Source organism: Crinia signifera, chromosome 2 (assembly GCF_055691185.1).
Source record: "Crinia signifera chromosome 2, ASM5569118v1, whole genome shotgun sequence".
Lineage (NCBI taxonomy): Eukaryota > Metazoa > Chordata > Amphibia > Anura > Myobatrachidae > Crinia > Crinia signifera.
The window spans coordinates 42,992,588-43,018,402 of NC_139218.1; the positions used below are offsets into that span (position 1 = coordinate 42,992,588).

The 25,815-nt window shown below is 46.3% G+C and overlaps 1 long non-coding RNA gene across 1 annotated transcript; it reads left to right on the forward strand.

Moving 5' to 3' along the window:
* The first annotated feature begins 7,383 nt into the window (after positions 1 to 7,383).
* LOC146058719 (uncharacterized) lies at positions 7,384 to 24,009 on the forward strand. The gene is made up of 3 exons (XR_014469916.1): positions 7,384 to 7,430; positions 12,436 to 12,539; positions 23,392 to 24,009. It is a non-coding gene; the product is annotated as an uncharacterized LOC146058719 (long non-coding RNA).
* The last annotated feature ends 1,806 nt before the right edge of the window (positions 24,010 to 25,815 follow it).

The window sequence follows — 25,815 nt, forward strand, 5'->3', positions numbered from 1 at the left end:
GCTGATATTGCACAGAGTGAGACAGTGGGATAACTGCTGCTGCTTCTTGGCACACCAGCATCGGTGCACCATCGCAAACACCATCAAGACTTGTATCTGCTCTATGGCCGGCGCAGTTTCTCTGTGTTATCACAGCCTCTGTGGCTGCGGCTGAGCATTGGAGAATGCAGACACTTTCATTGTTGCTCCGGTTGATAGAACTACAGTGTCTAGATCAGGGCTGGGCAACACCGGCCCTCCAGATGTTAATGAACTACACATCCCAGGATGCTTTGCATTAGTTTTGCTATGTGGCCATGCTGAAAGTGATGCAAGGCATGCTGGGATGTGTAGTTCATCAACATCTGGAGGGCCGGTGTCTAGATAGTCAATAGGTCTACCTCAAAAGGTCGACAGGGTCAAAAGGTCAACAGGGTCAAAATGTCAATGAGAGAACGGTAGACACATGACAAGGTCGACATGAGTTTTTAAAGTTGTTTTTTTTAAACAGGCTTATTCTTACTTCACCATCCATGTCGGCATACAGGGAGAATCTAATCATGTGTGTGCTGGGCACAGTGAGGCACCGACCCCAAATGCGAGGGTATGCGTTACACTAATTGGGGGTCCATGTCGACAGTTTTTGACACGGACACCAAGGAAAATGTAAAAAAACTAATTTCAAACTTTTTATGTGTCTACTTTTCACGTCGACCTTGTGACTTTGCCGATCTTTTGACCCTGATGACCTCTCATATGTCTACAATCCCTGTGACGACCCATTAACCCTGTTTATCTTATGACCCTGTCATCCTATATCATTTTAACATTTTGAGGTCATCCTATTGACTCTCTATCGAATAAGCCACACCCCTTCATTGATATTCTATAGCAGCTTACCAGAGCTCATGCTTGATTTACCGGGAGCGGTAGCACTGGTTCCCGGTCACTGCTAGTCCTCAGGCATGGCTGGTTCTCCATAGCTGGTGGGTGGTTGGTGACAAGAGGTTGCGGCTATCATAGCAACATCATGTTTGGCGACAGTTCCAAACACTCCTCCTTATAAAAGGAAGTATATGAGCACATACAGGTGCTAGAGTTTAAGATCTTATACTGTAATCCAGCATTCCAGACTTGTGTTGTTCTGTGCACGATTTCAGCAAATACCAACATCCTTGTGTATTGTTCCAGGTCCTTGCAACTCCTTTGTCCTGTTTCCCATATCCTGCCACCTCTGTGTTCTGCTCCTATTCCTGTCTCCGTTCCTGTGTTCCCTGTTCTGTTTCCACCCAGCCTGATGACTCTGTGTCTATACGCTTCACAGCAATATACAAGTATGAAATTCCAGTGCATTCTAGCCCCTATACTTAGGAACCCAGACAGAAGGCCACAACCTACAAAGCTCACACCCCTTGCAAGGGCCCCTGGTAAAAAACAAAAAAAACACTTCCACCTTAGATTCTGCAACTCTGCTCGGAGTCTTAACATACCTAATAAATATGGGTCAGCATCTTCATCCAATTGTAAGTTTGCGGCTCTGCGCTTGTGTAGATCGCCAAGAAAATGGTGCTTGTTACTTGTCCCAGAGGACATCTCTACCTGCACAAATGGCCAACCAGTCAACCCGGCAATTGGAGAGGTTTTTCTAATATATAAATGCAGGGTGTCCACTGTGGGGCCCACCTGAATGAGGGACCCATGTGAACTGCAAACCCTGTATCCATTATAGACGTGCCAGTCACCAGAGCATCTTTGTGCATGCACTCAGGGTAACACACGCATCGTAGTGGCTTTTGGAAGTCTTATCACAACTGCGTGAATCGGCATTGAGTGTGATTTGGTGTTTGAGTAGGAGGAGCCAATGTTGGGCATTGTTGCTATTGGTTGCACAGAGTCATGTGCTTTGCCCTGCCATATAAATTAGCTTCTAGAGCTTGTCCGAACCATTTTTTAGCCCACTCTGGAAAGATTTTATTTTCGGCAAATTCTACAGTCTTTTTTTTCTCTAATTATAGAATTTCATTGGCATGACCAAGAAAAACAATGTTCTTGACTTATCAAGTATTGTTTATAATTTATTGTCCTTTCAACATTTTGCTGCTGTTCATTGGTAATAATATATGAGTTCTTTTGCAACTTGCAAGTTTACCGGCAGCTTCCCTTCACTTCCCTTTTGTAATGATGTTTCTCACAGTGGAAATTCAAAGCTGGGAGCATTTTATCGCCTCCCCGCCAAGAATCAATTATCTTTATTTTAAGTCCTCAGTCGTGCTTAAGTGAAGTCCATAGTTATTGAGTGTAGGCACAACAGTGGTTGGAAAGGTCACAGTATTTATTTCACTCTGGAACGCTCTTCACTTACCTTATGATAAAGCCCCAAAAATCAATCACATTTTAATACCTTAAAGAAATCTGAACGAGGTTAGATCAAATTAAAATTCAAAACTTTATTAATGTATTTTTCTTAAGAATATATCCTTGAGTTTCATATCACAAATATTATTAGGTGATGGGTATATTAGCACTATCTTTCAATTTTATTTTTCTTATAGTAGGGCTAATAAAGCCAAATATAATGTAAAAACAATTATAGGACAGTAGGAAAAGCAAAAATAGGTATAGATATATTATAGATTTAAAACCAATCCCTGTATGTGTGTCAGTGTTGCCTACCCTTCTGCATTCTGCAGGAGACTCCCTGAAATAGCAGAAATCTCCCTCTCTCCCTCATTAGTCTAGCAATCTACCTCATGTCACCTAGCCCACATTATGCTGTTACATTATAGTTACCTACCCTCCTGAATTCTGCAGGAGACTCCCTGACATAGCAGCAATCTCCCTCTCTCCCTCATTAGTCTAGCAATCTCCCTCATGTCACCTACCCCACATTAAACTGTTACATTATAATTACCTACCTCCTGAATTCTGCAGGAAACTCCCTGAAATAGCAGCAATCTCCCTCTCTCCCTCATTAGTCTAGCAATCTCCCTCATGTCACCTAGCCCATATTACACTGTTAAATTTTTGGAGAAAAAAGGAATGAGAGACAGATACATTTACATTGAATCATCAGCACCATTTCCCAGTAGCTCTTACTAACTGCTTTGGGGCTCATCTACATTTGTATATAAGTCATTTTAAAAGATTCCTCTCAGATGTAGCAGTACCCATCAACGCTTCTAGGTGCCACATTCACAATCTCTTTTCACAATCTCTCCATATATGGAACTAGACACGCCCTTTGGGTGAAGCATGACACGCCCCTTCAATGGTGTGCTGTGCAAAATTCTACTACCAACTATAATCTCCCTGAAACTAGTTTTGAAAAGTAGGCAAGTATGATGCGTGTCAGTGTTGTTAGTGGAGTGCCACTGTTCAAGGGTTATAACACTCGGGGGTACTTATTTCCTAGCACGGCGCCCATCGCATAGATTGTATGTCTTACTTAAGGCATACAATCAATACAATTGAAACGATTTTTTTATTGTATGGATCTCATCTTATGCATCTCATAGATCTTATGCATCCATAAGATGCATAAGATCCATGAGATCCATAAGATGCTATAAGATAAAAATCGTGAGCCCCCAATAACCATTGTTAATGCCACCAGCTCTATCAACGCCAACCCGAAGCGTGGCGAGCGCAGCGAGCCCGCGTGGGGCGGTGGTACGCGTCCTTTGACCTTTTCATAACCCCAATATCCACGTCGGCGTGGAGTTGAGTTTATATAGTGTGGCGAGCGCAGCGAGCCACCGAGCCCGAAGCGTGGCGAGCACAGCGTGCCCCGCGAGGGGTCGCGGACTACTTCATATGTATTCCGCGTCCATTCGCCATGCTTCGGGCTCGGTGGCTCGCTGCGCTCGCCACACTATATAAAGTCAACTCCACGCCGACGTGGATAGTGGGGGTATGAAAAGGTCGGAGGACGCTTACCGCCGCCGCTCGCCAAGCTTCGGGTTGGCGTCAGTAGTGGGGTGGCATTAACAATGGGGGGGCCATTTCACCCATGAGGGGATGTTAGCAATTAAAATTGGGGTTTGGGGGGCTTTTTACATTAGAATAAATGTTAAATTGGGTCTCAGGGACCATTTCACATTGATTCCAATGTAAAAATCTCGTCGATTGTGTTGATTGTATCATCGCATGCATCTTATGCCGCACAAACACATAAGATGCATGCAATGCTTGAGATATCAGCCCGACACATACAATCTACTGTAGATCGTGGGTGCCGTGCTAGAGTGAATTTTCAAATAAGATGGAAGCCAGATTTAAGCAATGCCATGACTCTAAATATATGTGGCAGGGTTTGCAGGAAATCACTAGCTATAAGCCCAAAAAAATAGAGCCCTCACATGTTGACAGGGCCTTGGTGGAAGACTTAAATGAGTTTTACACTAGATTTGATAAAAACGATGAATCATCTTGAGAAAAAGGGTACTTATGTTAGAATTCTATTTGTGGATTTTAGTTCTGCTTTTATTACTATTATTCCGATGTCTCTGGACTCCAAACTTTTTGATTTAGGCTTAAATGGGCATTTGTGCAATTGGATTTTAAATTTTTTGATTGGCAGACCACAGGTAGTGAAATTTGGTAATCTAATCTCCAGTGAGGTTATGGTTAGTACAGGCGTGCCACAGGGGTGTGTTTTGAGCCCGCTGCTATATTCTCTGTTTACACATGATTGTGTATCGACTTCAAAAACGGTACAGATAGTAAAGTTTGCGGACGATACCTCTGTGGTTGGCCTGATAACCGAAAATGATGAAGTAGCATATAGATCTGAGGTTTTTAGATTGCTTGAATGGAGTAGACAAAATTGTCTGCAATTAAACACAAATAAAACCAAGGAGATGATGATAGATTTTAGGCGAAGTTGTGGTAGGCCAATACTTCCCATGTTTATGGAGGGTATGCCTATTGAGGAGGTGGAGGTTTTTAAATTCCTAGGTTTATACATTTCTAAAGATCTAACTTGGTCTCTAAATTGCACTACCATGATTAAGAAGGCCCAACAACGCCTCTTCTTTTTAAGAAGACTTAAGGCTGTATGTTCTGAGACAAATAGGCTAATCAGATTTTATCAGGGAATCGTGGAAAGTGTTTTAACGTACGGGATTGTAGTATGGTTTGGGAACTGTACTGCGGCAGAGTAGGCCGCGTTAGACCGAGTGATAAAAACCGCAAGTAAAATTATTGGGGTGTCTCTACCACGCACCCGTGATCTGTATAACAACAGAGTTCTAAAGAAAGTAAATTGCATCTTAGCAGATCCCAGTCATCCGAATTATGAGCTCTTTGATGTTTTGCCATCGAAAAAACGGTTCCGTACTGTCCCGGCACGTACAAAGCGCATGCTAAACAGCTTTTTTTCAACTGCTGTTCGCATGCTAAATGAAAAGAAATGAAATTGGAATTGTTCTTTTAATGTTCTTTTGTGTAGGTACTTGTATGAAAATTTTGTTGACTGTGCATTGATCGTAGTGTATTGTTAATAACAAATAAAGTATTCTATTCTAATAAGTACCCACTCGGGTGTTGTGTTTAGCTGTCAAATCCTGTGTTTTATTATATTATGTTTAAATCAATGTTCTATTAGGTAGTTCAGTCTGTTACTTATTTACAGTGCTACTATTCAAAGGTGGTCAGCACTCCATGTCCTGATGTGATGTGGATTACACACGTGGGCTGGGAGATTATTAGGTAATTGTTTCCTAGAACGCCGCCCACGATATTGATCTTAGGCATCGCAAGGAAAAAAATTGCGTCGGTCGCATCGCATGCGGCCAAAAAATCGCATACGATGCGACTGACGCGATTACCGCGATTTTACATAGGGAACAATGTTAAATGGCCCAATTGACCTGATTTCACATAGGGAACAATGTTAAATGGCCCAAAGACCCCAAATAGCCACCCTGAAGTGTGAAATGCCCCCCCAATTGTTAACGCCACCTCACGATCAACGTCAACCCAAAGTGTGGCGAGCGCAGCGCCCGTGAGGGGCGGCGATACGCGTCCTCCGACCTTTTCATACCCCCACTATCCACGTCGGCGAGTGCAGCGAGCCACCGAGCCTGAAGCTTGGCTAGCGCAGCGAGCCCCGCGAGGGGACGTGGATACCTTCACAGCTATACGCGTCCCCTCGTGAGCTTCACAGGTATCCGCTGCGCTCGCCACGCTTCGGGCTCGGTGACTCGCTGCGCTCGCCACACTTTCTATTCTCAACTCCACGCCGACGTGGATAGTGGGGGTATGAAAAGGTCGGAGGACGCATACCGCCGCCGCTCGCTGCGCTCGCCACGCTTCGGGTTGACATTGATCTGGGGTGGCGTTAACAATTGGGCGGGCCATTTCACACTTCAGGGTGGCTATTTGGGGTCTGTGGGCCATTTAACATTGTTCCCTATGTGAAATCGGGTCAATTGGGCCATTTAACATTGTTTCCTATGTAAAATCGGTAATCGCGTCGGTCGCATCGCATGCGATTTTTTGGCCGCATGCGACCGACGCGATTTACATTTTACCATGCTTTTCTATGTAAAATCGCGGGCATCGCATCGGTCGCATCGCATGCCATTATAATGGCATGCGATGTACATGTGATGCCCGCAATGGGCGCCGTTCTAGGAAACAAGTACCGATTTTTTTTGTTTCACAAATATTATTGCTTGGGTAATGCCCCTTTCCCACTGCAGCTAAAAAACTGTAAATTGCCGATTTTCAGCGCAATTTACCATTTTAAGGCTGCAGTGGCAAAGTGCCAGAGTTGAAATACCGTTTAAAGCTAAATGGTATTTCAACCCGTTTTTAAAGCAGAGTTCTACACGTTAAAATAATGTTTAAGAGGCAGTGGGAATGCCTCTTAAACGTTATTTAGCCTCCAGGCAGTCCCAGTGCCTGATGAGACCTAGTAGTTCTCACTCTGTGCATGTGTAATGAGTGCACGTGCATAATAAAGAGACGCTCATTACATATGCGCATATGTAATGAGCGGCTCATTATTATGCACGAGCACTCACTACATATGCACAAAGTGAGAACTACTAGTTCTCATCAGGCACTGGGACTGCCTGTACCCTGCATGGACCCCCGCTGCCTCCCCACTGCCCTGCCTCCCCGTGCAGGTAAGTACAAGGGGAGGGGAAGTGGGGGCACATGGCAGGTACGGGGGGTTCAGTGGCGTAACTAGGCATAGGCAGCCCCAGCGGTCGCCGGGGGGAGCCGGCGCCACTGGGGCGCAGGAGGGTCACGGCTCTCTCGGAGCCGAAGGCTGTCCTGTGCAAGCTGCTGGGAGAAAGCTAAGGATGTACTGCTGAGCTGCCTGTAGGTGGCGCTGCAGCGCAGAGATCCTCGGCACTCAGGAAGCTCTTCTCTCTGTGTCTACAACGCATGGGGCTGCCTGAGACACGAAGATGAACCTGCCTGGAATGGACAACTGACAGGTCTGTGTCCCTTGTTGTGGGTGCCAGCTGGAGGGGCATGGGCAGGGGGTGAAGAATGTGGGCACTATTAATGTATGCTGGTGGCCCAGTGAGCACTATGTTGTACTGGTAGCTGCAGTGGGAAGGGGAAGGGGGAGGGCTGGGTATGTGGAAACTGGGTGCCCTCCATTGCTTGTGGGGGTTATTTGTTTTAGTATTGGTGCTTGTAAGTATGCTGTTTGTATGTATAATGTATGTATACTTTGTTTAAATGCTATGTGTGAGTGTGTGTGTGTTTTTGTCCTTTGTGTATACTATGTGTGTCTATAGCTTGTGTATATTTATAAATATGCTTTGTGTGTGTGTGTGTGTGTGTGTGTGTGTGTGTGTGTGTGTGTGTGTGTGTGTGTGTGTATGTATGGTATCTGTGCCTGTATGCCATGTGTGTGTATGTCCTTTGTGTCTATGGTATGTGTGCGTGTATGTCCTGTGTGTGTGTTTATGTGTATGGTATGTGCGCGTGTATGTCTTGTGTGTCTGTATGGTATGTGTGCTTGTATGTCTTGTGTGTGTGTGTGTGTATATGGTATGTGTGCGTGTCTGTATGGTATGTGTGCTTGTATGTCCTGTGTGTGTATATGGTATGTGTGCGTGTATATCCTGTGTGTCTGTATGGTATGTGTGCGTGTATGTCCTGTGTGTCTGTATGGTATGTGTGCGTGTATGTCCTGTGTGTGTGTGTGTTTATGTGTATGGTATGTGCGCGTGTATGTCTTGTGTGTCTGTATGGTATGTGTGCTTGTATGTCTTGTGTGTGTGTGTGTGTGTGTGTGTATATGGTATGTGTGCGTGTATATCCTGTGTGTCTGTATGGTATGTGTGCGTGTATGTCCTGTGTGTCTGTATGGTATGTGTGCGTGTATGTCCTGTGTGTCTGTATGGTATGTGTGCGTGTATGTCCTGTGTGTCTGTATGGTATGTGTGCGTGTATGTCCTGTGTGTGTGTGTGTGTTTATGTGTATGGTATGTGCGCGTGTATGTCTTGTGTGTCTGTATGGTATGTGTGCTTGTATGTCTTGTGTGTGTGTATATGGTATGTGTGCGTGTATATCCTGTGTGTCTGTATGGTATGTGTGCGTGTATGTCCTGTGTGTCTGTATGGTATGTGTGCGTGTATGTCCTGTGTGTGTGTGTGTGTTTATGTGTATGGTATGTGCGCGTGTATGTCTTGTGTGTCTGTATGGTATGTGTGCTTGTATGTCTTGTGTGTATGTCCTGTGTGTGTATGGTATGTGTGCGTGTATATCCTGTATGTCTGCATGGTATGTGTGCGTGTATGTCCTGTGTGTCTGTATGGTATGTGTGCTTGTATGTCCTGTGTGTGTATATGGTATGTGTGCGTGTATATCCTGTGTGTCTGTATGGTATGTGTGCGTGTATGTCCTGTGTGTCTGTATGGTATGTGTGCTTGAATGTCCTGTGTGTGTCTATGGTATGTGTGCGTGTATATCCTGTGTGTCTGTACGGTATGTGTGCGATTACTGTATGTGTGCATGCATGTCCTGTGTGTATGTATGTATGTGCGTGTATGTGATGCATGTCTGTATGGTATATGTGCATGTAAGTCCTGTGTGTCTGTATGGTATGTGTGCGTGTATATCCTGTATGTATTAGAAACATTTCTGGGTAACGCAGGATCTCTCGACAATAAAATATGTGTACACACACACACACACACATATATACCTCAAGGCCCCCCTGTCAGCTCTGAAGGGGGTATCTTATTTGTGGATTGGCACTCACACTAAAGGTCCATACACACTGGGCATTTTTGCCCAGTGTGTATGGATAGCGATGTGTTAAGGTGTCCATACACTGTCTGCAATGTCTCGCAGCAGTGTACGGACACCCGATAGCCTGCGAGGACTTTCCCGGCGGCAGGGACGCATGCGATTCATTGTGATGGATTGCATGCGTCCCTGTTTCCCACCCGCCTCACCACCAGGAGAAACGGGTGGTCGGACGGCCTACCGGTCCGACCACCTGGTCGGGTCAGTTGCGCATGGGAGCGCGCATCGGACCCGACGGCATGTCAGGGAGGGACGACTTGGGCCGATTGGTCGCAATCGCCTTAAGGGTCATTATGGTGTGTGGTATAATATGTAATAGACATTACAGTGTTTTGCATATTGTCTAATAAGCATTGCCACACACCTTTTTGGAATGGGCACACTATAAGTTCTTCATAAATTCTTTGTGTTTTTCTTTAATTTGTGGGGGGGGGGGTGTTTTTATTGAGAGCCGAATTGCTGAGAAACTGTCCTGTTTCTTTTACCGAAAAATGGAAGGAAGGAGGGGGGGCGCCAGAATTTTTTTTGCAGGGGGGAGCAAAATTTCTAGTTACGCCACTGCATACCCCGTCCCGTAATTCTAACTATACACACCCTTCACCTAACCCTAACTACACACCCCCATCACCTAACCCTAACTAAACCCCCCGTCACCTAACTCTAACTACACATACCCCGTACTCTAATTCTAACTATACACCCCCATCACCTAACCCTAACTACACACCCCCATCACCTAACTCTAACTACACATACCCCGTACTCTAATTCTAACTATACACCCCTGTCACCTAACCCTAACTACACCCCCGTCACCTAACTCTAACTACACATACCCCGTACTCTAATTCTAACTATACACCCCCATCACCTAACTCTAACTACACATACCCCGTACTCTAATTCTAACTACAAATACCCCGTACTCTAATTCTAACTATAAACCCCTATCACCTAACCCTAAGTACACACCCCCGTCACCTAACTCTAACTACACATACCCCGTACTCTAATTCTAACTATACACCCCTGTCACCTAACCCTAACTATACACCCCCCTCCACTGCATCCTAACTCCCCCCTTCACCTAACTCTAAATATACACCCCCGTCTCCTAACCCTAACTATACACCCCCCATCACCTAACCCTAAATATGCACCCCCTGTCTCCTAACCCTAAATATACAGTCCTATCACCTAACTTTAACTATACACCCCTGTTGCTTAACCCTAACCATAATTACCCCATAGCCTAATCCTAACTATACACCCCCCTCATAGCCTAACCATAAACCCCCACCCCTGTACCCTAACTATACATCCTCCTTCACCTAACCCTAACTATACACCCCCCTTCACCTAACCCTAACTATACACCCCCCTGTCACCTAACTCTAACTATAATACACCCCCCATTGCCTAACCCTAACCATAGATACCCCATAGCCTAACCCTAACTATACACCCCCCTCATAGCCTAACCATAAACCCCACCCCTGTGCCCTAACTATACACCCCCCTTCACCTAACCCTAACTATATACCCACGTCACCTACCTCTAAATATACATCCCATGTAAAAATCAGGTTGCTCCACAAGGTCTGCCAGTCATCCCTTGTCACGAGCTGCATAAGTCCCTATGTATTGAGTTTTCCCTGTCCAACTTCCGACCGTGAGTTAGCGGCGCGGATCGGAGAGATTAGACAGGACTCCCTCCCAAAGCCTCTCTGGCAAAGTGCTGCCCAGGCAGGAGATGGAAATGCAGCATCTCCTCAGATTCGGGGTAGCAGGAGGCGGCTGGGTGCCAGGCGACGTTATGTGCCTTTCTCACCTGGATCCTCTGCTCCTGTGACCAGAAGATTAATGTTGTGTGTGCTCGGGGTGCAGAAAGGTATAAGTTTTATGGAGCAGGAGGGGGAACTGAACTAAAAATGGCCATAACTTGGGCACGCCCACTGGAACACTAACTTATTATTTCTTTTTTTTTTTTTTATAAATACAGTGCTCGAAGTGGGTCATTATGGCTACCGGCATTTCGTGCACTGACTGAAAAAACCTGCCATCATTTCAAATTCGGCACTATTCACGTGCCAATTGGAGTGCTCAAACATTTGTTTGGTGGCCGTTCCAATGCAGAATTGAAATTATGGTGGACTTGATGAAGAGGGGAGAGGGCTTTCACTGCTAGAGCCGCTTTGTAGGTCACAGCCGCCGCAAACCAGAGCCGCCTTTGCCACCAGTCACAAACTTCTTCGCTTGTCTGCATCTCCACTGCCTCCTCCGCACTTCCGTCTCGATCACAGCATCTGCTGCTGACCACAGCGTAGGGATGGCCATCGTTGCCATTGCCATCGATGGTTGCAATTCTGCAACTGGCCATCGATAGTGCTAAACTATGCAATGGATGATCATCCATTGTGTTTGATTGATTGGCCTGTTGGCCAATCAAAATGTGGGGCGGGGCTTCACGGGTGTTGGGGGTGGAGCTATGCTCCGTGTCCCGGCACTTTGAAAAAAAAAAACTGCAAAACATCGTTTTGCTGTTCCATTGATGGAGGGAAACCATCTGGTTCTCCCCCATTGTTGGCAAAGGTATTTGACATCGGCCATGAACCATCGATGATTTCAAATCACCACAGCCTCCTCTGCACCGCCGCTGATGCCAACCTCAGCTTCCTCCGCACTTCTGCTGCCAATCACAGCCTAAGAAAATGTCATTTTACCCTGCTGCCTTTCTCTCTCCCACCTGTATGTCCCTGCTGTCACCCTCCCTGTCCCTATGTCCCCCTGTCCCTGCTGTCACTCTCCATGTCCCGGCTGTTCCTAATGTCACTCTCTCTGTCCTTACTGTCTCTTTCTCTGTTCCCTGCTGTCATTTTCCCTGTCCCTGCTGTCACTTTCCCTGTCCCTATGTGCCTGCTCTCACTTTCTCAGCCTCCTCTGCACTGCCACTGCTGCCAACTACAACCTCTGCTGCTTATGCCGAACCCAGCCTCCTCCTCCTCCAAACCTCTTCTGCCTATCATGGCTTTAGGTAAGGTAATCTTCCTATGTTGTATGTTAATTCTCAATGGCTTAACTGACTTTTTTTAGGTTCAATCACAAGCCTTGCATTTCCTACACAGCTCTGTTGCTTGAGTTTTGAAAACCCATTCTGTTCATTGTCTCTTTAAAAGAAAGAGAAATTCAGAAAAACTGAAAGTGTCCCGAAGCAATCATTTTGGAAACTACTAATCTAGACTGTAATCTCGAAGTGTGACTGGATTTTGTATTGTAAAAGGTATGTTCTTTTTTTTTTTTTTATCTATTTCTTAATATTTTGTTTTTGTTTTTTTAATGGGAGGGGCAAAACTGTAAGTGGGAGGACTAATGAGTAGAAGGGAGGAGTCAGTATTCTCAAAACGCCCCCGATAAATGTTTAGTCTAGATCTGCCACTGGCTTTCGTGGATTTTGATTTACTTGCTTAAAGCAGGTGAAACAAAATCCCTGCTAAACTACGGCATGTGCCGGTTTATCGGAGCTAATTAGATAGCCACTGATGTGCCTATGACCTGTGATCATGGGTAATGGGTCCCTCCCCCCCATAATCTGACGGGATTAAATTCATGCATTTGGGTCCTGTGGTTGTTGGACAATAGTGGAATGAAAACTCAACATTAACTAGCGAACTAAGATTTATTTAAGCTTAAATTATTTGAAGCATTTTATTAATTTCAATATAAAGGTTAAATAACTGGCTATTTCCAGATTACCATCATTGTTAAAATCCTGTAATCATTTTTACATTTTCCATTGTATGACTGACGTTGTAGTAGATCTAAGGTGACATGTCAGTGACGCGCTTTCTGAAATGTCTTAATTTAAATATATTTCATTGCTTTTTTTTGGAGTATAATAATATCACAAACTGTCTATTAATGACTATCATTATTGACCTTTATTCTGTCTGTGCCTTTGTAACTTCAGTTCTGACTTTTAGTATGTAAAAATTACATGTATTTAATGTTACGTGTAACATAATATATACTTTATATGATATTTTCCTTAGTTATGTAACATATAAGAATTTAAAAGGTATAGTGGTACTCTTTACCTAGAAGGGCGCCCATCGTGGTGATCGCGGGCATCGCGGGCAGTACATTAACGGCCGCGACGCGATGCCCGCGATCACCGCGATTTCCCATAGGGTTCAATGTTAAATTTTGTGCTGACCGCGATTTTACATTCAATGCTTCAATGGCCGCGATTTGGCCATAGGAATCAATGTTAAATGGGCTACAGAGCCCAAATAGGCACAATTAACCCTTAAATGTCCCCCCAAATTTGTAACGCCACCCCACGATCCACGCCAACCCGAAGCGTGTCGAGCGCAGCGAGCCCGCGAGGGGCGGCGGTACGCGTCCTCCGACCTTTTCATGCCCTACTATCCACGTCGGCGTGGAGTTGAGAATAGAATAGTGTGGCGAGCGCAGCGAGCCACCGAGCCCGAAGCGCAGCGAGCCCCGTGAGGGGACGCGGATACCTTCACAGTTATACGCGTCCCCTCGCGGGCTTCACAGGTGTCCGTGGCGACGCGGACACCTGTGAAGTCCGCGAAGGGACGCGTTTACCTGTGAAGGTATCCGCGTCCCCTCGCGGGGCTCGCTGCGCTCGCCACGCTTCGGGCTCGGTGGCTCGCTGCGCTCGCCACACTATTCTATTCTCAACTCCACGCCGACGTGGATAGTAGGGCATGAAAAGGTCGGAGGACGCGTACCACCGCCCCTCGCGGGCTCGCTGCGCTCGCCACGCTTCGGGTTAGCGTGGATCGTGGGGTGACGTTAAAAATTTGGGGGGACATTTAAGGGTTAATTGTGCCTATTTGGGCTCTGTAGCCCATTTAACATTGATTCCTATGGTAAAATCACGGGCATTGAGGCATTTTACATTAAAATCGCGGTCAATCATCCTTTTTAACATTGTTCCCTATGGGAAAATCGCGGTCATCGCGGGCAGCCGATTTTTATGTACCCGCGATTTACCCGCGATGCCCGCGATGATCGCGATTTTTTACCCCCTTCTAGGTAAAGAGTACCGGTATAGTTCAAGATTAAAATAAGGGCTATACAATGCATCTTTATGCCACCAATTTAAAACACCTAGGGGCATATTTACTAATTACTGAGTTTTTTATCCCAATGATTATAATTTGTTATTGCCACTATTTGCGGCAGTAAGAAATTAGCTACCGACAGGTCTATTGTTGTACTCCTGCCTGAATGGTGCTCTAATAGGAGCCTGTCCCGAGGATGTTTAGTAAAGTGAGCCATCACTTTGACTCTGCTCTACTGTGTAAGTGGCAGTAGCGGCTCTTACCATTATGGAGGGGTGGGGGGGCTGCCACAATGCGCCCCCACCCCCCTCCGCTGCTGTCCCCGGCCGCTTCCGCTGTTGTCCCCGGCCACCTCTGCTGTTGTCCCCGGCCACTGCCGCCATCCCCGGAAGCCGCGCATGCGCACCCTGGAACCCTGCATGGGGCCAGCGCATGTGCAGTCATTTCATAGATACTGTGCATGCACTGGCCCAAGCTTGATCGGGTTCCCTGGTTCCGGCCCATGTGCAGTATGGTCCGCGGTACTGCGCATGTGCAGAACCCGTTTTTGGGGGCTGCCACGCATTTGCGCAGAGAGAGGCATCCCAGAGGGAGGGAACACGTCCCGATGGGATACCTTGAGTGACTGGCAGGTCAGACTTCCAATAGGAAGTCACTGCCAGTCACAGTGAAGCCAGAGCAGTCTCACAGTCTGCATCTGGCTTTACTTTAGGCAGAGACAGTGGCGGATTTTACCTGGGGGTAAAAACCGCCACTGGTAAGTGGTGAGTGCTGGATAGGGATCCTACAGATTCTTCTCCTGGTACTTTTTTGGCCTATGTACCTTATAGACTACAGTGGCTAATGCCATCTCCAGAAGGCAATAACTATAGGGGCCAGTTCTTTGCATTCTGGAGCTTTAGAAATAGGTTTCTAATACCACTTTTACACCAGCAAGACCGGGTCTCACTCAGGATTTTGGACTCTGACCCGGCTTGCGATCCCTTTTAGACCGGCTTCCCAACCCGTCATAATGCTGGGTGGGTTACGTCACCAGAGGTGGGGCCTGAGCCGGCGCTGGGAGATAAGAGCATCTCCCAGCACCAGCTTTTCCATTGCAGTGAACAGGTTGGGTTACCCGTTTACACTGCACAGCGATCCAGGTTGAACTCGGGTTCACCCCTGAGTGCTTGTCAGGTTGATGACATGGATCTCACGACCCGGGTCAGACCTTTTACACCAACCGCAGTCCTGGGATTTTGCGCAGGGCTGGTGTAAAACTGGTATAAGGGGGGAGGTATTCTGCCATTGATTTCAGCAGATATCTCTGACACATTCAAGGGATACCTATTGTCCACAAAAAAAATAGTAATGGAGGTTATACAGTGCCGGTGCAAGGCGCCGGAGCGCCCCAGGCGCGGGGGGGGGGGCGCCCCGGCGCTCACCCGCTCCACGGGTGGGGGGTGGGGAGGAATAAGGCCGCCGCGCTGCTTCGGGGGGGGGGGGGTTCCGGTATTACTCACCCTTCAGGAGGTGAGGTGCTCGGGTCTAGCTCAGCGGGCGGGAGGGAGAGCTGGAGGTCTGGCTTAGCGAGCAGGAGGGAGGCCTCGCAGTTCAGTCCCGGCGCAGTGTGACTGACATCTTCCTGACTTCCTCCACCCGCACTGTGTACAGCCGCTCAGCTGGGCAGCGCTAAGCACTTGGCTCACCCTCAGACGCTGCCCGGCTGAGCGGCTGTACGCGGTGCGGGTGGAGGAAGATGTCAGTTAACATGCACCAGGACTGAACTGCGAGGCCTCCCTCCTGCCCGTTAAGCCAGACCTCCAGCTCTCCCTCCTGCCCTGCTCCCAACTACCGCCCCCCAGTGGCCGGCGCCCTAGGCAAATGCCTAACACTGCCTAGTGGTGGCGCCGGCCCTGAGGTTATAAGGTGATATCCTGCTAATAATAATTGATAAACAGGTGACATAGAGCACTATAGTAAGGTAGAAATGTAGAGGGAGGGTGACATACAATAAAATGAAACTTACACAGTGTAATGTACTTTTGTGCAAAGTGAGTTTTATAGAGGGACATTATAAGGCTAGTGCACTGTGTAATAATGATTCCAGCTTATAGGTAATCAATGTGGTGAGCAGACTAGCTGACTGGTGTCACTTCTACGTTCACAGCCAGAGAGAGAAGATCTATAGTTACTGATGCAGCATCTCGTCCGCAGCTTATGTTACTAGGATTTTGCTACTTCGCGAATTGCAGAATATTCTACAGGAAAAACAAAGGTACTTGTTTCCTAGCACGGCCACAACGATTTAGATCGTTGTGGTCGGAAGATAAAAAATCGGATCGATCGCATCGCATGCGATTTGGTCGCATGCGATGCGACCGATCCGACCGACCGATTTTTCACCCGATTTTTTTTTTTTTTCACCTGATTATTTTCAATTGCCCCCCCAAATGTTACTAAGTGGGCTAGACCCCACGATAGACGTCAACCCGAAGCGTGGCGAGCGCAGCGAGCCCGCGAGGGGCGGCGGTGCGCGTCCTCCGACCTTTTCATTCCCCTACTATCCACTAGGGCGTGGAGTGAGAATAGAATAGTGTGGCGAGCGCAGCGAGCCACCGAGCCCGAAGCGTGGCGAGCGCAGCGAGCCCCGCGAGGGGACGCGTATACCTGTGAAGTTAGACGCGTCCCCTCGCGGGGCTCGCTGCGCTCGCCACGCTTCGGGCTCGGTGGCTCGCTGCGCTCGCCACACTATTCTATTCTCACTCCACGCCCTAGTGGATAGTAGGGGAATGAAAAGGTCGGAGGACGCGCACCGCCGCCCCTCGCGGGCTCGCTGCGCTCGCCACGCTTCGGGTTGACGTCTATCGTGGGGTCATGGCGGGCACATAAAAAATGTGAAATGGGTCATATTGGGCCATTTCACCTTTTTTATCATTTTACCCTATGTGAGATGGACTTAATCAAGTCCATCTCATCTTGTGCCATTATAATGGCACAAGACCGACGCGATCCTCCCGATTTCAATGTTAAAAGATTTTTTAACATTGAAGTCTATGGAAAAATCGGGTCAATCGGTCGGTCGCATCGCGGCCGATTTTAATTGGTCGCGACCGACCGATTGACCCGATTTCTGTCATTCAAAGGGAAAAAATTGTAAAAAATCGGCCACATCGTGAGGATCGTGTCCCTTAATTAAGAGCCACGATCACTCACGATTGTGGCCGTTCTAGGAAACAAGTACCAAAACAAATTGTAAAAATAACATTAAACAGTCTTTCATTTGTGACTAAAAAAAATGACTGCCTTGCCCCGGGCGCCGGAAACCCTAGTTTCGGCCCTGTTATTGTATTACAGATATTATTGCTTGGGTAAGTATGGTGTATTAAACACTAAACTTATGCTGCTTTCCCACTGCAGACCAGTTAAAAGTACTGGTAATCTTAAATGGTATTAACAACGGTATTAGCATTCCCACTGCAGCAGATTACCGTTTTAAATACCATTTAAGTACCATTCCCATTGCAGTGAACCGTGTAAAATGTAGAGTGCCTACCCCCCCCCCCCAGTGTAAAGAGTGCCTAATCCCCCCCCCCAAGTGTAAAGAGTGCCTAACCCCCCCAGTGGCGTAACTATATATTTTGCGCCCCCCCGCCAAATTTTTTCGGCGCCCCCCCCCCCCCACACACCACACCTAGCCAGGTAAATACCTGGACGCTGTGATCTCCCTCACAGCAGTAGCCGAGCACAAGCGCAGTGAGGGGACCCCTGGGAAGAGGACTACATGCCCCATGAGCCTCCGGGAGCGGGGTAGAGGGGGAACGGAGAGCGCGAAAAAGGGAGGAGTGGAGGATCTGACCTGCCGCATCTGCGTCACTGTCCCGTCACTCGCTCCCGGCGCCGGCTCCTGCTGATAATGAAAAGTGACTCTTAGAAAATGGCTGCCAAAACTGTCTGCAATACGGGGGCAGCCATTTTCTAAGTGTCACTTTTCATTATCAGCAGGAGTCGGCGACGGGAGCGAGTGACGGGCAGTGACCGCAGATGCGGCCGGGCAGCAACGCAGCGGGTATCTATAGCACCGCAGCCCCCCAGGCGCCCATAGTTACTCTGCGCCTCCCCGCCATGGCGGGGGCTGCGGTAGCTTAGTTACGCCAGTGACCTTTGTGTACATTGTGCGCAGCCGGCTTATCAGGGGTACACAGGCATGTCAGCATTACTTGAATCATTTATCAATATGAAAGTACTTTTGCTTATTCAATGCTTGGCATTTCTGACTATAACACAGGGTTGCCGACTCTCCCGGAATGTCCGTGAGACTCCCGGAATCCTGGGTCATCTCACGGACTCCCGGGAGAGGACCCTTTTCTCCCGCAGCCGCAGCGTGATCTTCTGCAATGTACATATGTATGTGATCACGCCGCTGTCCCCATGACGCCGACAACGCGATGTCGCTGTGACTGCTCTGAAGAACTGCGGGTAAGTAGTACTCTCACCCGTCACGCTCACTCCCGGCTTACCAGCAAGGCAATGTAGCACAGCGCGACGCTCCAGCACACGGCGGCCGCTGCAGCAGCTCCTGGCTATATCCTGGGAAGATGCTGCTGCTGGCAGTGTAGGTGGCGCAGGGTGCGTGGCAGAGAAGCTCCTGAGCGGTGACACACGGGGCATTGGATTTGCTCCCTGCATCTCTCCCTGGTGTCTCCCAGCCTCTGACACCACTGGCTGCCGTTCTTTTGTCCCTAGTGGGGGAAACTTCTGCGCTGATATACTGTAATATGCATCCAACTTCTGATTCAGTAAATCTCGGGGTACAAGTGTGCAATGTGAATGGACTGAGGGGCCCTACTGACACTTGCTTGGTCCTCTAATCCCACAATGTGATAGTAGAAAAACACCAAAGTGCCCATCTCCTGAGCTAATATGCTCACCTGGAATATGTTTTAGTTATGCGTTTACTAAAAAAAAAGTAATTATGCCCATTGTGGTTTTTTTTTTGTGTTGTCGGATTCTCAGTATTCCCCCAAGGATTCCGAATTAACTATAATAAAATATTTAGTTTTGCTGCACAGAAGGCTTACTACCAATTATATAAGAGTTTTGTAACCTTTGTCTCAGCCATGGCCCGCCCCCTGATGACACATGACCCGCCCCCTGATGACTCATGCCCCCCCAGCGACGCAAGGTCCGCCCCTAGAAATGCAAGGCCCGCCCCATACCTTTTAATTTTCTCCCTGAAATGATTTTTCAAAAGTAGGCAACCCTGCTATAACAGCCTGATGGCGGCATGCAACACATTTTATGTTATGATTTATGCTGCTGTTATAGTAGAAGGTTAATCCTTAGGAATGGTCAATAAGACTCCGTTAAATTGATAAATGGCAGGGAAAGTTACAGTCTGTTTGTTGCACCGACTAAATAATTCCATATTTTGTATGCAAAATTGCAAATTGGACATGTTTTAATCATGTCATAGAATGGTGATCACGGTGGAGATATGGGGAATTAGTTTTGCCGCTTTGCGGTTCTAAATATAGGGGGAGATGCATCCAGTTGTCAAAAGAGATCAGCATACCTCCCAACTTTGCATCGAAAAAATGCTGGGGGTGTGGCCTAATTAAACGGGTGTGGTCTATACTTGCGGCTCTCCCACGAGACCACGCCCCCGTTTTGACGCTATGGGGGCATGACCCAGAGGCTCTGTGAGCCTCTAGCCATGCCCCCAGCCCACTGGGGGCGTGCGCACAGCATTTATTCACCACTGCTCAGCAGCCGATATGGGGGACTCCCAACAGCCCCCCCTCGCCGCGGGACACTGCCGGCTGCAGGAGGGACGCGGGAATGTCCCCGAAAACCGGGACATTCCCTCGGTTTTCGGGACTGTTGGGAGGTATGGATCAGGTGGAAAGTTGCCCATAGCAACCAATCAGCTTCTACTGTAGCTATAAGTTTGTCAATGGATTTTATTTATTTATTTATTGACAGTCATTTAGAGCAATCAGCTGTATAGACCCATTTTAGCTTCTAATGCATTATTTATCCTTTGTTTATTATTAACAGTTATTTATATAGCGCAGAGCTTGAACCTAGAGCTGCACAGAGAATATTTGAACATTCACATCAGTCCCTGCCCCAGTGGAGTTTACAATCTATTGGGGTGATTATGATTGAATCGGTCCCCTGCGTGTTTGCGCCGGCAGCGCTTGCACACAGAAGTCCGGGCGGGGCGGCACGGGGAGCTGGGCTTCGTAAATAAAAGTCAGTGGAAACTGACTTTATTTGCAAGTGCCGAGACACAGACAGGGCGGGCGGCTGACATCCTGTGACACATCGAAACACTGAGTATTCCCATAGGTGACCCCCAACCCCACCGCCAGCCCACCCCAATCACTGCGAATTGCTATGCAAGCAGAGTTTTTAGTCCCGGGTATAACCTTGTTTGGCCGGGACGCAGACCCAGGACTCAGGGACATTTTAAGAGAGGCACTTATGTAGCCTTCTCCATTCGGGCCCCCTCCTCTCTGCCAGTAGCTGTGTGGGGTTGCACTATAGTCTGATAGAGTCTGAGCACTAGGGAGGTATTCAATCCCATCCCCGCAGTCGTGATCCAGGCCCGTTGTTGCCAGCTCGCTTGTTTATTGGCAGGTGGAATTCAATGTCCCGCCTGCCGATCGGCGAAAAGAGGGTGTGGCCGCGTAAACGGCCAGGGATTGTCGAGCTACAGCCATGATCTCGACAATCCTTGGCCGCTCTCAGCAAATTGGGAATGACAGCTTTCAAAGTCGGGCTCGTTCTGTCGATCTGCCCCTTCAATGCTGTCGGGAAACACAGCATTGAATAGGCGCCCACCACTATTTCCCCTGTCCGAAATAGCAGCAGGGATTGAATACCCCCTTAAATTGTAATGCAAATGCACAGAGCTCTGTAAAAGAGGTGCAGCAGCCATTTTTTGGGTGATTTCCGCAGAGCTGCTACCTTCGTCATGGGACTCTGGAGGGGTAAATATTAAAAAAATGGGTGCATCAAGTGTGGTGTGGGCCACCATTGACACTTATAATAAATACTCCACTGCTGGGAATTTCAGCTGAGGCCTACACAGATTATTTTGAGGCCTACACAGATGATTTTGAGGCCTACACAGAATATTTTGCTGAGTGATCTGATGCAGCGATGTGTGCTGAGAAATCTACCACCAATCTTATTAGATTTATCCAGCATGCTGGATATAATCGCCATCCATTAGCGGCACGCAGGGCCGAGCATAGCTATGGCTTATAAACCCTGAGCGATGTAGGGGCAAGAAAACGCCCAAGTGTAGACCTTTCAGACATAAGCCAGATCCAAGATAGATAAGATCAGTATTCATGCATGTGTTCCATTATATGTTGAAGAAAAACACCTGAATATAGATAACAATGGTAACTACTAGATATGAGGTCTGTAGTGCGCTATGCAGTTAAATGAAGAGGTCTCAGCTGTGCAGCATGATGCTAATAACATTTATCAAATCCATATGAAGAAATGTGCAATAAAAATGGAACCTCGCCTTGGCTGGGCTTAGTCCTCCAAATCTCCTGTTATCTAGCTTAAAATGGACAAGCAGCAGTCAGGCGGGTTCTCTTAACTGTGATTGATAATGAAACTCAGGTACAGAGAGATATTTACATATAAATTGATCTGAATGGTCAGCTTAAATCCCAGGGCTTGTGTAGCTGGGATTCAGTTATAGCTGTGAAGTCAGTGAAATAGGTTTTAGGAGCAAAAATAGTTATTGTGGTGAAGTAATGACCAGTAATTGGAAGGTTTATGTAAGTTTATGGGATCAGGCACCGTTATTAATGTATTATATAGTATGCATTATAATGTTGGCTTCAGGCTTCATATCAGCCTTATTAATAATTCATGCTCCTGTTATAATATTTAAGTTTATTGTAAAAAAAAAAATTCATACAGTATAATACATATAAATTCCTTGTCCTATGTTATAGTATCTAGTCTCTTCTGAACAGACCGGATATATACATTCAATATACTTTAAATTACAAGCTAAATTCGTCCTAAATATTTTCTTTTTTATTTCATTGGTAGAAAGTTTATTTTCTATTTAAGAGATTTTCCCCCTCATTTGTTTAAAGTGGCTGATCTACCTGCACAGTGGAGAGGCCTATACGGGTGATTCAGTATCACTCGGAAGGGGCTGAATTTGTCCCAGTTCCAATGTTTTGGGGACTGCACACGCGCGATTAAGTGCACGTGTAGCCCCCCTGTGCGAACACCTTCGGCGAGTATCACAATCCGGTAGGGGAGGGAGGGGGGCATGCAGGGGACAGCATTAGAGGAAAGCCCAGCATTTTATGGGCATCCTTATAAAAATGCTGGGTGTTCCCCTGGGAACGCGGGCGGGATGATGGCTGCCGGAGGTGGGTGCCTGACATCAGTTGACGTCAGTGCCCACCCCCTCTACGGTGGATTTTGATGGAAATTGACATACATTTCCAAAGGGGAAGTGAGAGGATGTGTTCGGGTACATCCCCTCGCATGGTACCAAGGGGATTCGCTGGGGGGGTGTCAGGCGTTCAGCCAGGTAGCTAAGCAGCCAACAACCGCTATATTATATTCTAAAAGGACACTCAGGGGTAAATTTACTACAGCTGAATATGAAAAAAAGGTCTTTTATTTTATAGGATGCAATAGAGAAATGATAGACAAAATCTGATTTAAGAAGCTTTCGTAAATTTACTCCTCAGTGGTTAATGTAATAAGGACCAGATTTGTAAAAGCTAAAGATTTTCCTACATTTTTAAAAATTTCAAAACTGATTGGCATGCCACTCTTTAGACAGGCGATACTGGTCTGGAGACAGGTGAGCCACATCCTACACGCTGCGGAGTGTGATCCGAACACCCCTCTAGATGGTTCCTATGCTTTCCCAGAGCTCTCCTGTAAACAGATACAAGAATTCTGGAGTCAGTGGGGCATCACCTCGATAGGGCAAATATACTCAGATACTATATTTAAATCATTTCAACAAACCCCGATACCTAATGTCCATTTTTACAGATACCTTCAGCTCAGGCATGCCTGTCGGACACAGTTCCCCGCGGGCCCTCCGATACTCTGTGACTCACCTGTGGATTTATTGTCCTCTCTACACGAGCATGATCTGCCTCAACTGAAGGCAGCTTGGGAATGAGATATGGACCCCATAATGGAAGAGGCCTGGGAGACGGCATGGAATAACCCACGTATTTCCTTAACATGGGAGATACCTGATTCCTACTAGACTATTAAGAATGGGGGGGTAGAAATGACTCTAAATGCCCCAAGTGCGGCTCCCCCGACGGTTCCTTCTGCCACTTGGTATGGGACTGTAGGGTGGTCTCAGAATTCTGGAAGGTAACCACATGCATTATAGAATCTACCGGTATCCCCCTTACTATCTTCACCCCGAGGTTATGCATTCTAACCATATTCGAGGAGGATATACTAGATGCCTTGATAAAGGGAACCTTGATCCCTGAAACGCATTGGCCAGAGGGGTCCACATTGGAGTAGAGAGGCTTTCTTGTCATCACAGCGTCCTGTGGAAAAGGAAAAGGTAACACACTATTAGAAAACCTTGGTACATTTCACGGCCGGACTGACCTGGTGTGTGGTTACCAGTCATTTCCGGACAACTGTGATCCTCGCTTACATTTTTATGTAAAATTGTGTTTTAATAAATACATTTTTTATTGAGTCTTTATTTATAATTTCACAACATTCAACATATAGTAATTTCAGATATTACAATATGTATATATAAAATTCCACATACATGACATATCCACATAAAACCTAACATAACATACATGTTCCTGCCTTTCCTCCCTCCCCTCCATATCCGAGACCGCTATCCCTTGCTCTACCTCCTCTATCTGTTGTCCGTCCACTGCTCCCTCCAACATATTTTATCACACATTTGGCACATAATTATACCACCTGAAAACACCTTTAAATACCAAAAATTGTGATATGTTACAGCTCTCTTTTTTTATATATATATATATATTTATATTATATAATTCCCCCCCCCCACCCCCTTCCCTTAACTAACAATGTGCATATAGAATTGAATAAGGTGTGGACACCTACAGCGTATTCAAACATTTATTTTGTGCTATATTCGGCATTATTATATATAGTGCAAATTATATGGATCTTAATTCCTTTATAGTGTTTCCATACGTTGTGTATATATATAGATATATATATATATATATATATATATATATATATCTATATATATATTTTTTTTTTATATCTATATTATTAACATGTATCCCAAACACGTATCTGTTATACATTCAATATTTACGTGAATCACTCTTAATCTATGCCGTAGATCTGGTGTCACTCCACACGTGCTTCTACTTAACACTTTATGTAACTTCCCCCCATTTTAGTACTTCTTACAATGAATTACCATTTGTCATTTTATAATAAGTAGAGCTGTACCAATATCCCCAAATACTTTGGAATTTCTGTAATTTCCCCCGTGAGGCATATATAAATTTTTCATGCCCGTATGTATAATTTACTAGATTTACCCATTCCGCCATTTCTGGACCCTTAGCTGCAAGCCACTGTCTAGCAATGATCACTTTTGCCAGGGCTGATAAGCTCCTGGCCAGTTGCATCATATCTCGCGAGATGTTTCCCTCCATCCACACACCCAATACTACATTAATTTCACTCAAGTAACACCTAGGAATTAAAATCTTGACCATTATTTTAATTATCTCGGCCCAAAATCTGGCCACATCTCCATAGTAGGTGCCAGAATGTGGCAGCTCCTTCTCCACATTTAGGGCAATTATCTGATCTTACACCATTGAAAAAAATGTTGTTTTACTGGGGTAATATATATCCTATGCAAAATATTAAACTGTATTTGCTGTACCCGCATTGAGTTGGTGGCTACTTTATAACCAGATAAGGCCCCTCTCCAGCTTAGCTCATCGAGCTGAGGGATATCCTCCACCCATTTTGCCCGCACTTTCCCCAGTTCCTCAGCCTGTGTATATGCGTGCAGAAAGGATTGTATTCCATTATCCATATCAAAGATACCTTGATGGGAGGAGCCTAATACGGACAACAGTGAGTACTGGTACGATAATATTTGAATATACCCAGAAAGAAACCTTGATATGTCTGGAAACACCTAACCCGATGTGAGTTAGGTGCGCTACAGAAATACTATATCTTCAATCCCAGATCTTGATAAATATATCTTGCAAAGCATAATTATTCCGATTTGTTAAGACTTATACACATCAAATCTTTTTTTCACATAACAAATATATTTGGAACAGGAGGACTGATAAGAAAGATCACCACAAGAAATTACCAGATCTTTGAAGGAAAATCCCAAGCTAAGTATTCTTCACAGATACATCTTGTTGATATAGGCACAGCGCCAGCACACTCTACTTTACCTTTTTC